The sequence below is a fragment of the Aedes aegypti genome, chromosome 2 (genome assembly GCF_002204515.2).
Source record: "Aedes aegypti strain LVP_AGWG chromosome 2, AaegL5.0 Primary Assembly, whole genome shotgun sequence".
Taxonomy (NCBI): Eukaryota; Metazoa; Arthropoda; class Insecta; order Diptera; family Culicidae; genus Aedes; species Aedes aegypti.
In genome coordinates, this window is record NC_035108.1 from 235,528,469 (window position 1) to 235,543,818 (window position 15,350).

The window sequence follows — 15,350 nt, forward strand, 5'->3', positions numbered from 1 at the left end:
CTCAATATAATTGCTGCTGTATATGACAGACCTGTAAAAGTTAATTATTAAAAAGTGATTTCCTAGAACAATAATATATTTTTTTGAAATCTGTTCTAGGTGCTGTATGAAGTAAACATATTTACCAATGGAATAACCTTTTTGACCTATTTTGTTTGATATAAACATTTTCAATACAAATCATCAAATCTTCAAAAGACACTTAAAAAAATGCAATTTTGTGCATTTATGTTGTTTATACTTTACAAACCGTTTTGTATTTATACTAATACTGCATATTATTCAATATTTTTTAAGTTTATTCAATACTTGATGACATGATGAAGATTAGCTTTTCAAAAGATACGCTGTGCTCTGAGGTATATCGTTTTGAATGTTTGCGACTACTTTCCGATACACTCCTAGCTTCATTTTTTACTGCCAAAAAATATTCAAATCACGATGACTTTCATGTTTCATTTTTTTGGCACAATTTTTTTACAAGCTCTCGAAATACTCTTCTAGTTTTAGAATATGTGTCAGATCTGGATCCGGAGACATTCCAAAATTCCTTGGTGGACCGACGCGTAGCCATAACCCACGTAAATAACTCAGGCTACTAAATTAAATAATAACACATTAATGCGAGTACGTTGTGAAAAAGTGAAGCAATTTGGTGCAGCCATCTTTGAGTAATGAGCATTTATGTTGCTGGTACCACACTGGACAAATAAAGATCTTGAAAACTCTAAAAAAGCTCATATCGTAATTTTCAGATTTCGCCAGGAATTCTGAACCGATTTGTATGATTTTTTCAGAGCAGCTCCTTATCATCTGGAAAGAAGCATTACTTTTCTTGTTACCTTAACCCCTCTACCGGTTCATTTTTTACCACAAAAAAAATCAAATCGCGATAACTTTTTTGTTTCTCGATATTTTAGCACCATTTTTTTCATAAGATCTCAAAAAAACTCTTCTAGTTTAAGAATCCGTGTCGAAATTAATCATTGGTGATCTAGTTTTAAAGATATTCAGATGTTCCTTGGGGGATCGACAATCTCCATATAAAATGTCTTTGGCGACCATTTTGTTTTTGATCAATTTATCAAAAATATGTGTTGTATAGAAAAAAAAATGAAAAAATTTCCAAACACGTTTGTACTGTAATATATGTACAAAATAATCATTCAATAATGAAAACTCAACCTTCAAACAATAATAAAGGAAGTTGCTAAAGAGAGTAAATCAATTTATTCATCAATATTCATAACTTTGTTTGCTATTATTTAGCAACATATGTGATTATAGACCGGTAAGCTTCGGCAAAAATCTCAAACAAAACTAATATAAAGAGGATTTGTTTCCTCAATAACTTCTCTTATTATAGTTTGTATAATGAGTATTCACTAAGGAGTGATAAGTCTGTACTTACATTTCTAATATACTAATGTGTTTGGGAGATTTTTCATAATTTCTTCATAGTATTTTCCCCCTTCAAGTCTCCTCCGAAAGAGCAGAAAATTTCACAGATCACTATTTTCAAGGTATGGATAGTATAGAAGATATGGGAGATGAAAATAAAGCAATAAATTTTCATATGATTAGTGAAACTCTTCAAACTTTGAAATTTTCTTCTTCAAATGGACAGGGTGGATGATGACCATAAGAACTTCCCATGTGGCCTCAATAATCTACGACAGAGAATGCTCAATGCAACAATCTAATAGATAAATAAACATTATTATTGGCAGTATAAAACTACTCATTTAACGGTACCAAGTATTGATGTGACCCATATATGCACAACCCACAACCAATTCGTTAGTTCTTTTTTTCGCTCCTGCACTTATGTGTGTTATCACCACCCTGTCACGGAGGCTCTGAATCTCAGAGCGGTAAATCCGACCTGCTGCTATGCACTTGTCTGACATCACAGGCAACATTATTCCTACTTGCTGTGGCGAACTAACTAGCCGACTATACGATCGGCTGGTTAACTTGTGGCCGAGCGACTCAGTTTCAATATAAATATAAGTGAATTTCCTAACGAAAGCTTATTGCTAGTCTTCCATCGTCGCGATTTTCCGCAGTTCCGCGCATTTTCACACGCGTGTCGTGGCTGTCGAGTAGTTCGTGAACGGGTATCCTGAACGAGTCTCTGGTGTACAAGATTGCACAGATATTTTAGAAAGTGCGTTGTTTTTCGATAAAAGGTGTTATAAAATATTGTGAGCAACGGGAAGCTGTGTAATGTGTACGTATTATTAAAATATTATTTAGTTTTATCGAACACTAACAATTTCGCTCAGGTCACAAGAAACAAGTTTCTCTTAGATAAATGCCTCTTAGAACACATGAAACCTAATCGATTAACTATTGTTTATCGCTTCAAGGAGGCAAATAGTAAGATTCTGTTTGTCAACGTATTTATACACGTGTTCCAACAATGTGATTCCAACAGCACCAATTATCGCGCTTACGTGCAATTGCACAAAAATGCCAGTTACAGCAAATCGTGAGAAAAAAGACGATTGAGTGATTAGGTAGTGATGCGCCACCACGTATCTACACTGTCGTATGGGAAATTAGTAATTCAAATTGAATGTCGATCGCAAGTCAATCTTTCCACAGTTTACCAGCTAACGACGTGATTTCCTTACAAACAAAACAAACGGATATTACAGATACTACAGTTTCTTGGAAGAGATCACTTTGGCGTGTGGAAATAGGCAATTGATACTTATTTCTGAAACAAAAAAAGAACTGTAAACAAGGAAAAGTTAATCAAATTTAAAACAAATTAGCGAGATTCTGGATTGCATTTAATTCCCATTATTAACAAAATTTAGAAAGTTTCGTTATAGTCAGTTACTGCTAAATATTTTAAAACTCTTGTTATCCATTTTTATATATTTATGTGAAGTTGTTAATATTAGTGCAATAAATCATGACAAACATTTATACTTTTACTCTAATTAGTTATGCAAATGTTATGTGTTCAAAAAATATCTCTCTAAGTTACCAAGATATACAAAAAGGGGAACAGAAATCAACCTCCTGTGGAAAGTTGATTCAAATATTTTAAATTTCTACTGCAGGATATCTGTCATAGGTCTACTAGAGATTGCGCAGACGAAAACTCTATGCAGAATTCGGCAAGAAAAGTATTGTTTCCATGTCTATACGAAAAATTGGTAGAGCTATTGGAAGTAATAGGCCAAGAGCTGGTGTAGTGTACAACAAAGAACGGACACAAACGAACAACAGTGCTAAGATTTTCAGTTTATTTTGCAACTGACATTTATAAAAAAATATGGATTTTCTAACGTATTTTCAAATGCAGAACTTCCTGTACTTTATTATCATAAATGTTTAAGAGTTTTGAATGAATATTTTCAATATTTGTATTTGCAACCAGTATGGAGAGCGTCCATTAAGTACGTCAGTTAAGGGACAAAATGTTTGTAGACAAAACGTTGAAAGGACAAAACGTCGAAGGCAATCAATTTTCAACAGCGATTTGGAATTGTTTTCCAGATTTCTTTTTTCACATCGTGTTCGACGAACTGTTCCATGATTGACGTTTAGTATATCCCTTCAGAAGATAATCGTTCGTCCAAGAAAAAAAAAATCGTTTCCTTTCACTTCTCTCTATTCGACGTTCTGTCCTTTCGACGTTTTGTTTAGGATTACCATCCGTCCTGATATAGCACGACATGTCCTGATTTCAAGATTAATTTGAGGCGTCCTGATTTTTTATTTTCATATTCCCAGTTTTGTCCTGCTTTTTTGTGCTTGCTGAACACCTTGGAATGTTATAGTATAGATGATTCAAATTTGAAAAGCATTTCTAAGACCACCATAGCGCGGCCAGAATGTTCAAATGACATCTTTCTCAAAATCCATGTTGAGTTTTGTGGTTCAGAAATTAGTTTGCGTTTTGTAATGCATCAGAACAGCTTCAAATTCAGCTGATGTTCGACGTGTCTGATACTGCGAATAGAATTAGTTAAGCTCTGACTTAAACATCAGTCATCATCTCTGGTGTATTTTCAAAGAATTATATCGTTATCAGAATTTAAGTGATCTCCGAAACTCGGATTATTAGTTTTAGCATATGTAGATGGTAGCAATCATGGGACATTACACGTGTTCGTATCGTGATATTGATCGTCAATATTTCGATGATCTTTAGTACATTTCCGAAAAGGTTTTTAGAGTTTCTCTAATTAGTTTTTTGATTCTATGAAATATATTCAGCTGATTTTATTGACATTCTAAGTAATATCCAAGTGAGATCTTCATCAGACACTAAGCAGTTTTTTTAAACTCATCGGTAAATTGCCTGGCGATATTGTTGCAGGATTTGTTGGGATATTGTAATGGATGTTTTGAGACCCTTGAATATTCCCAATGCTTTCATGGCATACTTCAAACAATAACCACGAGAAACTTCTTGTCATATTCCCATCAAAATCACTTTTAAACTTCTGGCTAATTGTAAGATACTTTCATAGGCGAAACATCCCAGTGTATTTGGTAAAGTGATAGATTAACACCATATTGTCCTCAATTAATTTTTTTATCGAACATTCATCTTCTCAATCAAAACAGTAAAATTTGTCTACAGGTTGATTCAATTTCTTTACACTACACGCCTTTTTCATTGGAAAATGAAAAAAAAAAAACTCTAAAATTCTTCGGAATATGATACATGTTTGGTATTTGAGACAAAACGGCAATATCAGGTATAGGGTGTCCCAGAATGTATGGTCACGACTTTGACAACAAGAATCACAATACTTTTCCATTCAAATACATATTTTTATATTTTTTCTTGAGGCATTTTAATTGCTGCCTGTGAAAATTTTGTTTGATTAAACTACATTTTACATAGAAACTTTTTATTTTAGAAAATCAATTCTTATCTAGTCAGCACAGGGCACACTTTTGTGATTTGATGGAACTTAACTAGTAATTAATGTTTTTATCTAAGTCCTTCGCTGTGGTGAGTTCATGTACATTGTATTCAAGATGTTCCATAAGAATTTTAGTTTAAAAATTTATTTGGTTTTGCCAGGAAACATATGACGAAATGGTGGAATTCTCAAAAATTACTAGTTTATCTCTCCACATAAAAAACCTTTACGAAATAATGACCCTTTTAAAAATCGACCAAAGTTGAAATCGTATATTTTTTTTCTGTACAAATTTTCTATACTAAAGTTTATAATTTCCAATAAAATAAGTGATAGTCTGATCATTTATCGTATCGGCAATGATAAATATATTTTTTCAGATTTTTATTGCACGTTATTTGTGCCCTAGAACAAATTTCGTACAACAAAGTCGCTCAGATATAACACGATTTGTGCAAAACTGATAAGAAGAGCTTCCTAAAATGTAACACTATCAACAAACAGGTAGGGTCGATGTACCGATAGCCGCATAGCTAAGATTAAATATTCGTATAAAATCGAAAAATAACGCTAGCGTCATTATTTTTACACCATCTGAAAGTTTTTTCATCTTGGTTTTGTGGGAAAAATATGAAAACTACGAAAACTCATATGTTTGTATTTATTATCACTTGTGCCACTATAGGAATACATGTGCTTATAGTAGCACTATTTCTAACTTCTGTTCCTATAGTAGTACTAGCATCACGGCGTTGGCAAAATACTAATCAAAACCTCATTTTTACAAAGCTTTTATATTTTTCCTTTAAAGTGTGGATCAAAAGCTTTCGTTTGAGGTAAAAAAATTCTTAATTCATTAATTATTTCGTATAATAAAAAAATAGTTTCTCTCAGTAGTGCTACTATAGGAACAATAGGTTTACTATAGGCGCAAGGGAGCTCAAATTTTAAGCATTTCTAATTATTTCGATCATTTTTCTGACAAGGATCAAGCTGTGTATCAATGGTACTTAGATGAATAGCTCCTGATTTTCATGTCAAAAAATATTTTGAAAAGATTTATAGAAAAACGACCGTAAAAAGCCACTAGTGCGACTATAGGGGACTGTCCTCTAAGGGAACACTGACCCTAGTGAAAAAAAATCACTCAAAAATCAAAATCTGCTCTTGATAAGTGCAAGAATATAATGTGTGAAAATCAGATTTTTATCTCCACTGGTCTCGAAATGGCAGAATGGTAAAGTCAGGTCCGTCCCACTCGGGCTGGGTACCACTTCTAGTACTGCATTTGGTCCCTCGGTAGTGCAAAAGGTATCCAAGTTTGACAGATCGCAGTACACTTTTCACGGCATTCTAGATTACCTTATAAGCCATAAAATTTTGGGTAACTACAAGGTACATGTTGGTCTTTAATGTGTCTCTGGTAAAGTCGTGCCCATACTTTCTGGGACACCCTATATGTTATAAAAATTGCCAAATGTCCTGATTTTGAATCTTCAGGAAATGGTCACCCCCGTTTTGTCCCTTCGACGTTTTAGCATTCGACGTTGTGGAACGTTTTTCACCCAATTCGCATTGCTTCAAATAAATAGAGAACCCCAACACAAAAAAAAAATGAAATTTTAGTAAAATAGAATAGAGTGCTGAGAAAAATTGGGTTCAATTCCACCATGCCATTGAAAGTTTGTTTTAAAACATAATTTTCAAGGATTTTCGTTTTTGCAGCAAATTTTGAAAGAATTCTCAGGCGTGTAGGGGGATTAGGGGCTTAATGGACACATCAAGCAAATGCTTATTCTAAGACCATAGAATGGCAATATTTTTCAGTCACCCACGGCTGGCTTCCAAGTTCGTGATTAGTATGACGTATTGCATTCATTCATGGATATAAAAATCATCTCAAAAGTCAGAAAAATGAGTTAGTAAATTGCGCCAAAAAAAAAAATAACTGCTGGCAAAAAGGTATCGGGGCAAAATGAACACTTTCGTGAAATTTGGTGAAAACTTTATTATTAATGGGTGTCAAATGTGAAAGTAAAAGTGTAAAAGTGCTCCCTCTCTATCACATTACCAAATTACCAAGAAAAAAATTCGCTAGATTAGTAACTCTTCCCAAAAATGGAATTCTTACACCGCCTTGGTTATAAACCATTTGTAGTAAAAGCCAAAACTATCAAAACCCAACTTAGGTTTTGTAAGATTAGTTTGAAATTCAATTTATTTTTCAATTTATTAGCTTAGTGTTTGCATTTGTAGTCCATAAGTTGCGGAATGAACAACGTGTTAAACGTTGTTAAAAACATGTTTAGTTTAGCTAGATTTGTACTTCTGGAACTCCGATTGACCCGAAATTTCTACTTTAGCTTGGATAGAACTGAAAGATTCATGTGAAGGTTTGAACGGCTTGCGCATGATTGGTATAAACACAAAGTGGAATAAGAAAAAAACTCAGCAATCACAGAAAAAGAAGACCGTCTTCGCGAGTCTCGTCTCAGATATATATATATCGGTTCATGATCGGCAATGTTCCGCAAGTTGATTAATAACAAGCTTGATAAATAACAGCAACATAAAAAAGCCCTAAATAGGAGCGATAATAAAGCTTATTTATCATTGGGGGTGGATGTTTTACTCTACTGTCATAATAAATAATCCCGATTCTTCCCCGTTTGGCATAAAGTAGTTTGGCATAAGTTCGTTTGGTATAATATCCGTTTTGCATTTTCAAAGCTTTTACCGAGATCAATACCACCGATTTTTTTTTCGTAGTTTCTTAATAAGCGTGGTGGTCGTTCAGAAATATTCCAAGCTATGAATGTCAAAAATTGTAGTTACAATAGAGAGCATAACTAAATAAAGCTCGTGACGGGTCTGGTGGAAGATCTTTTTGGAATACTAATTTTCTCCACATCCCAGAACATAGAGTATCTTTGAGCTTGTTGCGATATCCATATTTGGAAATAGTAAAATGACAAAGAGAGTTCGCAGTTATTAAAGGGAACGCTCATGGAATATTTAGCTGTAGATCAAGTTCTGTCCCAGTTTGGACGTAACACTTGATGAAAATTACTTGGTAAAAGAAGGGACAGTTCATTTGCAAAATATTAAAAGCTCTTATCTTAAAGATTATTGCAGCATATTGCAAATATAACCTATATACCACAGCAGATTATTTTTCGTTTAAAATGTTTAAGGCTCTAACGCAAAAAAATGTTCTCACAGCATAACTCAAATAAACAACACATTTTTGAAAGAAAATATTTGTGGCAAAACTTTTGAACGATTCAAAATAAATTTTACTTTTGGAAGTGTACATCAAAAACACTGTCTATTATCGAAAGAAGGGAAAAATTTGTAATTGCAATAATATTTTTTGCAGCATATCTTGAAAGGAGATCTTGTGTTTGCAAAAAAATATGTTGAATGGCAGGTTTTTAAATAATTATCATTCTAACAGCACGACTTGCAAGAATTTATGAAACAGCAAAATATAAAACTGGTTAACATTTAGCTTAACAACATAATAAAATTTTGAGCAGTATCAATATAAAGAACAGACTATTTTTAAAAGAAGGCAAAATTTATGATTAAACCTATAGAAGCTACACTTTTTTATTAAATTGAGTGGAGGGATTATTAGAGTATGTTTAAAACTACTAATTGAACATAATTATTACGGTTTGCTCGCCCTACTAGTGATTTTAGTATTCTATTTTTTGCAAAAAGAATTGTTAAAGTTCAATTAGTAGTTTTACCTATAGAAGATTGGACGCCGTTCAGAATCATCGAAGTGATTGTGCTACTTTTCCCGAATGTCGTTTCTCCGAATGTCGGTTCTCCGAATGCCAGTTACCCGAATGACCCTCTTCCCCGAATGTCATTTCCCCGAACGACCCATTTCCCCGAAAAGGGGTGCGGTTTTAAAAGGTGCTATAATAGTCGTTCTCGGCTATACACATGTTGACAAAAAATCTGAGGACGGTAAAACTTGAAAGAACCGCCAACTAAATAAAGAAGTGTGCATATCAGATGGCCAGTTCGTTCACCACCTTGAAATGAATTAAGGTATGACAATTATGAGTGCCAAAAACTTTTCGGGGAAGTGGAACTGGCGTTTGGGGAAAAGAAGCACAACCCATCGAAGTAACTGCAGTAATCAATTTCTCTTTGGCAGCGTCCATTTATTACGTAACGTTAAAATTTGAAATTTTTGGAACACCTCCCCCCCTCTCCGTTACGCTTTTTGTAAGAAAAATTTCAAATTTTTGTATGAGCCGTAACGCTTGAGCCTACTCTCCCCTCCCCCTAGAGCGTTACGTAATTTGTGGATGCAGCCTTTTCGCTGATGATTCTGCCGCTTTCAGCACCAACGCTTCATGCCACCACCAACACCAAGATAGAGATGTCGTCCATTAACCAGCACTCAGTCTATTGGATGACAGACTTCATTATTGGGGTGTCGCCAGATGTATTTACGGATATTCTTCTAAGTCAAAAGTTAGTGCTTGGAGTACTGCGAATTTTCTACTAAATAGAATTCAAGTTACTTGAGAGCGGCGCCTAAAATTAGGATTCTAAAAACCGAAATCCAGGCCATCAAACTTGACTAATATGTATGTAAACCAGCCAATACGTACTTCATTATGTGTGTTATAGGGAGACACATAATATTCTTGGAACTTTTGATTCTCTCCGGGGATTATTTCAAAATCTGTGATTCTATATTCCACTAATATTCCATATAGATGGAATTGCCAAGTACCTATCAGAGAGTTTAACCAAGAAAACCCTCATGCTGAATCAATGAGAAGCTTAAGTAGTTCGGTATCTTATCGGAACAGTGCAAGTATATTTGTCAATTCTATGTTTGGATGCGATCCACATTTTATGTTTTCTGATAGTTTATAACAGTACTCGTTCCATTTTGCCATGGCTTGGTTTTGGTTTTGCGATGTCAAAGCCTTGTTCAGTTCTGATATTAATTATTATCAACATATTGTAGCCAAAACTTTCTTATATCCGAATCTGCATTAAATTTTTGAGCTACAAAAATCGAATGAAAACTGTGCTATTTTTAAGTATTTTGCAACAGTAGATGAAAAAATAAATAAAAACTCAGTTTGCGACAGTTTAGCGGAATTTGGGGCAAGTGTGCTACCATAATCAAATTGTTCTCTATGTAACTTTGCCTAAAGCTTATAAAATCCTTATCAATTTAGCCTAATGATGTTAGTTTCATCCTTTTCGTAAAAGAAAATAATTTCAAAAAGTATTAGTTTTGGAGCTTCTCAAATATCATCCAAAATAACCTATTTTTCGACACTATGGGGCAAGTGTGCCACCCATATGGGGCAAGACTGCCACCAAATGAACATCGCATGAAATTCTACTCGTAATGAAATTTTCTTCATTTACTATTAAAATTACTTACAAAGCAGACGCCAATCAATAATTTAAAACATAATTTTAAGGTTACCGTAATAAGGGGATGCTTTATAACAAGGTCCAAAACTTGCGTAACTCTTTTTTAATCAATTCGAATAACTAAAATGTTTATTTAAGTCTCCATTCAATACAATGTATGTATTAAGGGTAATATGTATAATATTACACTAGATCAGCACTAAATAACGTTAAAATATTAATGTAGAGATGTAAAATGGTACTTAATAAGCCTAAAAACATGTTATTATTGAATATTTTGAGAAAGAAATCACTTTGGGACGAAAATGTCAGTTATTCCCCTACTTTACTTTAGAAACCAGTACTGGTGCCTCATTTTGGTTTATTATTATGATTTTATTGATGATGTTTACATTTTTACAAATTTCACTCAAACAACTTTTGTTTACCAAATAGGTGGAACACTTGCCCCAGTAAGTATACATTTCAACTAAACTGGACTTCGTATGTAAAACTATTTTTTTTCGTTCAAATGCCACAATAACTTATACATTTGAATTGTTTTACGATGTACAGTACGTTAGAAAAATCTGTTAATAATTTACCATTTATCATGCTATTTAGAAACAACGAAATCTTGTAAAAATCCACTCAAATTTAGTTGTTTTTGCAAAAGTTTATGTAAAGACGTGAAAAATAGAGCAATTTTCATTTTATTTTGATCATTGTATTTTGAACGATTGGGGAACATATTGTTAAGCTCAAAGGGAAAATATATATTGTAGTTTTTATAAAAAGCAAGAGTGGCACACTTGCCCCTATGGCACACTTGCCCCAAAGTCCGCTACAACAATTTTCAACTGTGTTTGTAAAATTTAGCGGAAACGTACTTTCCGTTGATCTGATTAGGCAGCATCCATTTATAACGTAACGCTAAAATTGACAATTTTAACGCTTGAGCTTACTCTCCCCTCCCCTAAAGCGTTACGTAATTTGTGGATGCCTTAGGGTTAACAAATTTCCGGCCATCCTACAATTGTAGATTTACATTTGAAATAAATTATGTATATTTGCATATTATGAATGAAAAATTTGACCAAAAAGAAATTAAAAGAAAGTCAGTTACTTTTTACAGTTTAGCTGCGTTAATCGATTTTATTCACATAGGCGAGCATTTCAGAACGATTCCCCACGAGATGTGCGTGTTCATGCTTATCCATTCAGTTTGAAGAAAACAATCCAATTTAAATTGATATGTGTCCATTAAAACATCCGATTCAACACAAAAACGTTACAATCACCCTGATGTGGTATGCAGTGTTCTGAAATCAAAGCTGATTGCATAATAAAACCAATCGCGCGTGCGATGAGGAGCAGTAATCAGTTTTTGGACTTCATTAGGCGAGCGGATGTAAAGAAAAAGCAAAGTCAAGATTGATAATGGTTCACTGTTTTACTTTTATCATGGCTTCAATCGGTCAAGGCCAAAACATTTTGATGATAATATGTTATCCGCAAGGTTTAGTGGCTTTTGAGAAATTGAGAATAAAGATACCAAAACCATTTCATTGATATGAAGTATAATGATGATACGTAGTATCAAGGAACCTGTTTCATCCACTTGACTTCTCCATACGTCAGTTCAACAAGATCTTCTTTCCGGGTGGAAAACTTTCACTATTTAATTTCATTAAACGATCCACATGCTACCAGTGGAACGAGTCGTTTGCGGACCTATACACGAATGCAGTTATCACAAAAGTAAAGTGTGCGATAAGAAAAACGATTGTTCAGAGTTCCATTTTTATAGACACATATCCATTGCTCACATGGTAATTGCTCACTATCATCTGGAGAAACAATCTCCATCATATTTTACGTCGAATTATAGGTCAAATATACTTAGTTTCCACGTGACCAATCGGTTCCCAACGGCGCCAGTCGTCATGAATGCCCTATCGAGGTTACCAATAGCCACTGCTGGTGATAGATAAGTACTCCGAAAACCATTCTATTCTTTCAGCCTAACGACATTACACTATCGTTTATCACAATACAGCTGAGCCATTATGTGTTTTGTCTTTTGTGTGATTTGCGACAGTGCCTTTCAATCGGGCACAACCGAACGACAACCGTTCTGTTAATAGTGACAGGAAACAGATTATGTTAATGCAAATTAATATAATCGTGATTTCTTATGCAATGATACCTTTTCCACTGCAGCCCGCGAGATGTTGACTCTTTTGATGGCAACAGTACGGTGTATGAATACTGCCTAATAGCGTGTGCCGCGTCGCCAATCGAAGACACGCGCTACCAGCCGTCAACCCTACTCACAAGATGCATGAAAGATGCTGTGGGTTATGCGAAAACCATCGGTATGTGTAGTGAAGAGCATGAGTTTCAGAATATAAAAAAATATTATTTCAACGATTGTTTCGAATGAAAATAATACCAATACTTGATTGTGAAAATTAAAGATGGTTTCTAACTTCATTTTGAAAACCAAACCAACACATAAAACAAACATCCCACAATTAAAACAATTTGCACATGACACGTATGCGCAAATTACAGGAATTGAACTTTTATTTTCTTCGAAGAAGTAATTCCCAAGTAAAAGTCAATGAATATATTATAATAATATTATAAGAGTTATAATAACTTAAAACAATAACGAAATTTTATTCACAACTAACAACTAACTCGCCGCTCATGGTCATTTGTCCACGTAAAATTTTTAAAATTTGTATGGACCGTGGCCACGCATATATAATTAATCAAATATCATAATCCATAAAAAAATATTTATCAGTCATATTTTACAAGAATTTGCAAATTAATAACTTTATTCTTCAACTGCTAAAAATTATCAACTTTCTCACCATCTCAAAACTATTGAGAACCAAAAATCTTCTTATAAAAGCAAAATTTACCTTGTTTTTCATGTTACAAAACATCATGCTTATACTCCATAGATTGCGCTTAAAATGCATTTTTTGTTTTCAGTTACAGAAATTAACACATTAACACAGGTCACAACCAGTCTACGTATCCTTCATTTTTCAGTTAGAATCAGAATGAATGATTTTGTGCATAGCTAATGAATCATCACAGTACCTGGTAGTTACATCGTTCGTTTGTACCAACTTAACATATCAAGCATTTGTAACTAACAGTTCCGTTTGAATGAAAGGTTTGAGTTCCAAACCGCAAAATAAAAAAAAAATAGTTAAAAAATATTACACTTTTCAGCGAAACTGCTATATGTGTATTTTTTTAGCTTTTTATTTATTTATTTATTTACTGCTATTTTTTTCTCTCAAGCTTTACAATCCACTAAATTATGTACATATTTTTTATGTTGTAATGGATTTACGTCATATTTTGCACATGTGTTACGTACATATACAACTTAAATATATAACTCTTACTGTTTAAATCTATCCAGAATTCTCAGAGTTACCATTCCTCAAGGTTGAAGAATGTTGAAATAATGTCCAAAGGAGTCCTGTTTCATGGTATTTTGTTGGTTATCGAAAAATATCGGCGAAACATTTTCATTTTAACAAATTCAAACGAAACTGGAAAAACTTAATTTTTGTTTTATGGAATTCATCGAAATTTAAGTTCGAACGCTATTCGAACGAATCATATTGCAATGATCGCAGTGGCAGCGCGCGCGAACGGTTGGGTTGAAAATTTATCTGTCACGTTTTTATTGCCTCCGCAAATTATTAGATTCGGCTGGTGAAATGTTTGAAAAAGTATCTATAGCGGAGATAAAACGATTTATTCTGCACGCGTTCTGCTGAGCAGTGCTTCGTTAAAGCCCAAGCAAAAGGTGAGGATGCATAGAAGCCAAGCTTCAATCGGATCGGCTTGGAGGCTTGATCGAATGGTCACCAAACGATCAGATTTTTAAGCAGAACCGTTGTCTGGTACTCTAGATATGAGCTCTTGAGGGTTTGAGTTATGGCTTCGTTTCATTTTTTTGCGTCGTCCCGTCACCGAAGTTTTATTTTCTCGTTTTACTTTGCACGCGTTCTGAGTGTAATCGAGTTCAGGTTTTCACATCGCCGGAGTGATATTTTGCTTATGTGAAATGAGCATGCTGATTAGTTACAGCTGCTCAATCAAGGATGGATCAAGAATCAATTTGGTGAGCTCGTTTCATGCTTTTATTTTAAATGTACAATATATTATGAAACGTATTGTTATCATTATTATTATTATTATAGCTTTATTAAGGAGATTTTCAGCCCTAGTTATTGTTATCATGACAACGGTGTAAATGTTACCTAAATGAATTGATTTAACAAAATATGAACAATTCGTTACTGTATGTGACGACATAGACTCTTGTAAATTAACATTAAAAACCCCATATCTTTCCTTATACCTGATTTTTGTCATTATAAAAAAACCTTTGTATGGTTCGACGCTAAAAGAGTCGACAACCGTATGTTAAAGTTGTCTGTAGAGTACTGATGGGTGATTTTTTAAACTGAGGTTGCATGAATCGCATCACTTACCAAGCTGAATCCTGATCATGCTGCTGTTATCCCTCCCCACCAACAAAACACCTTCCCATGACAACCCTGGAGATGCAGAGGTGATCTCGGTCTCTAGTAACAATGGATGCCACACTAACATTCCTTCACTTCCCGGATGATCGTAAGGATGTGGCCGGCGCCGTTATTGACGTTTTTTTGAAGTTTAGAGTTCTCGAAAGTGTATAGCTACTCCCAAGTAACATCTCTTGGTTCCTTGTGCAACTTCGATTATTCTGGTCAATCACGGAGTAGTACTATCATCTCTAGTAATTCCTCAGTTATTACTTTGAATGTTTTCAAAGCTATCCTAGAATTTCTTCTAGATATTTTTTCTCTAATCCTTCAACCGCATTCTCCAGTTGTCACACTAGGAAATCTCCCGAAGATTTTAACAGATTTTTTTCCGAGGAAATCTACAAAGGTTTATCCCAAAGCTATTGACAACAAAATTGCTTGGGATTTTTTTTTTTGAGAAACCCTGCAAGAATTCTTC

The 15,350-nt window shown here is 34.1% G+C and overlaps 1 protein-coding gene across 3 annotated transcripts in view; it reads left to right on the forward strand.

Annotated features, from left to right (window-relative positions):
• Window positions 1-15,350, forward strand: part of LOC5574368 (dopamine N-acetyltransferase) — a 135,324-nt gene that overhangs the window by 83,582 nt on the left and 36,392 nt on the right. Inside the window, exon 1 of one of the 3 annotated variants that reach the window (XM_001661350.2) lies at window positions 1,943-2,233. The exons of 1 other annotated variant lie outside the window; for it this stretch is intronic. The gene's annotated coding sequence lies outside the window, so the exon portion shown is untranslated. Of the gene's footprint in view, window positions 1-1,942; window positions 2,234-15,350 lie in introns of those variants that run through there. One more of the 3 variants, XM_021844503.1, reaches the window with a different exon arrangement.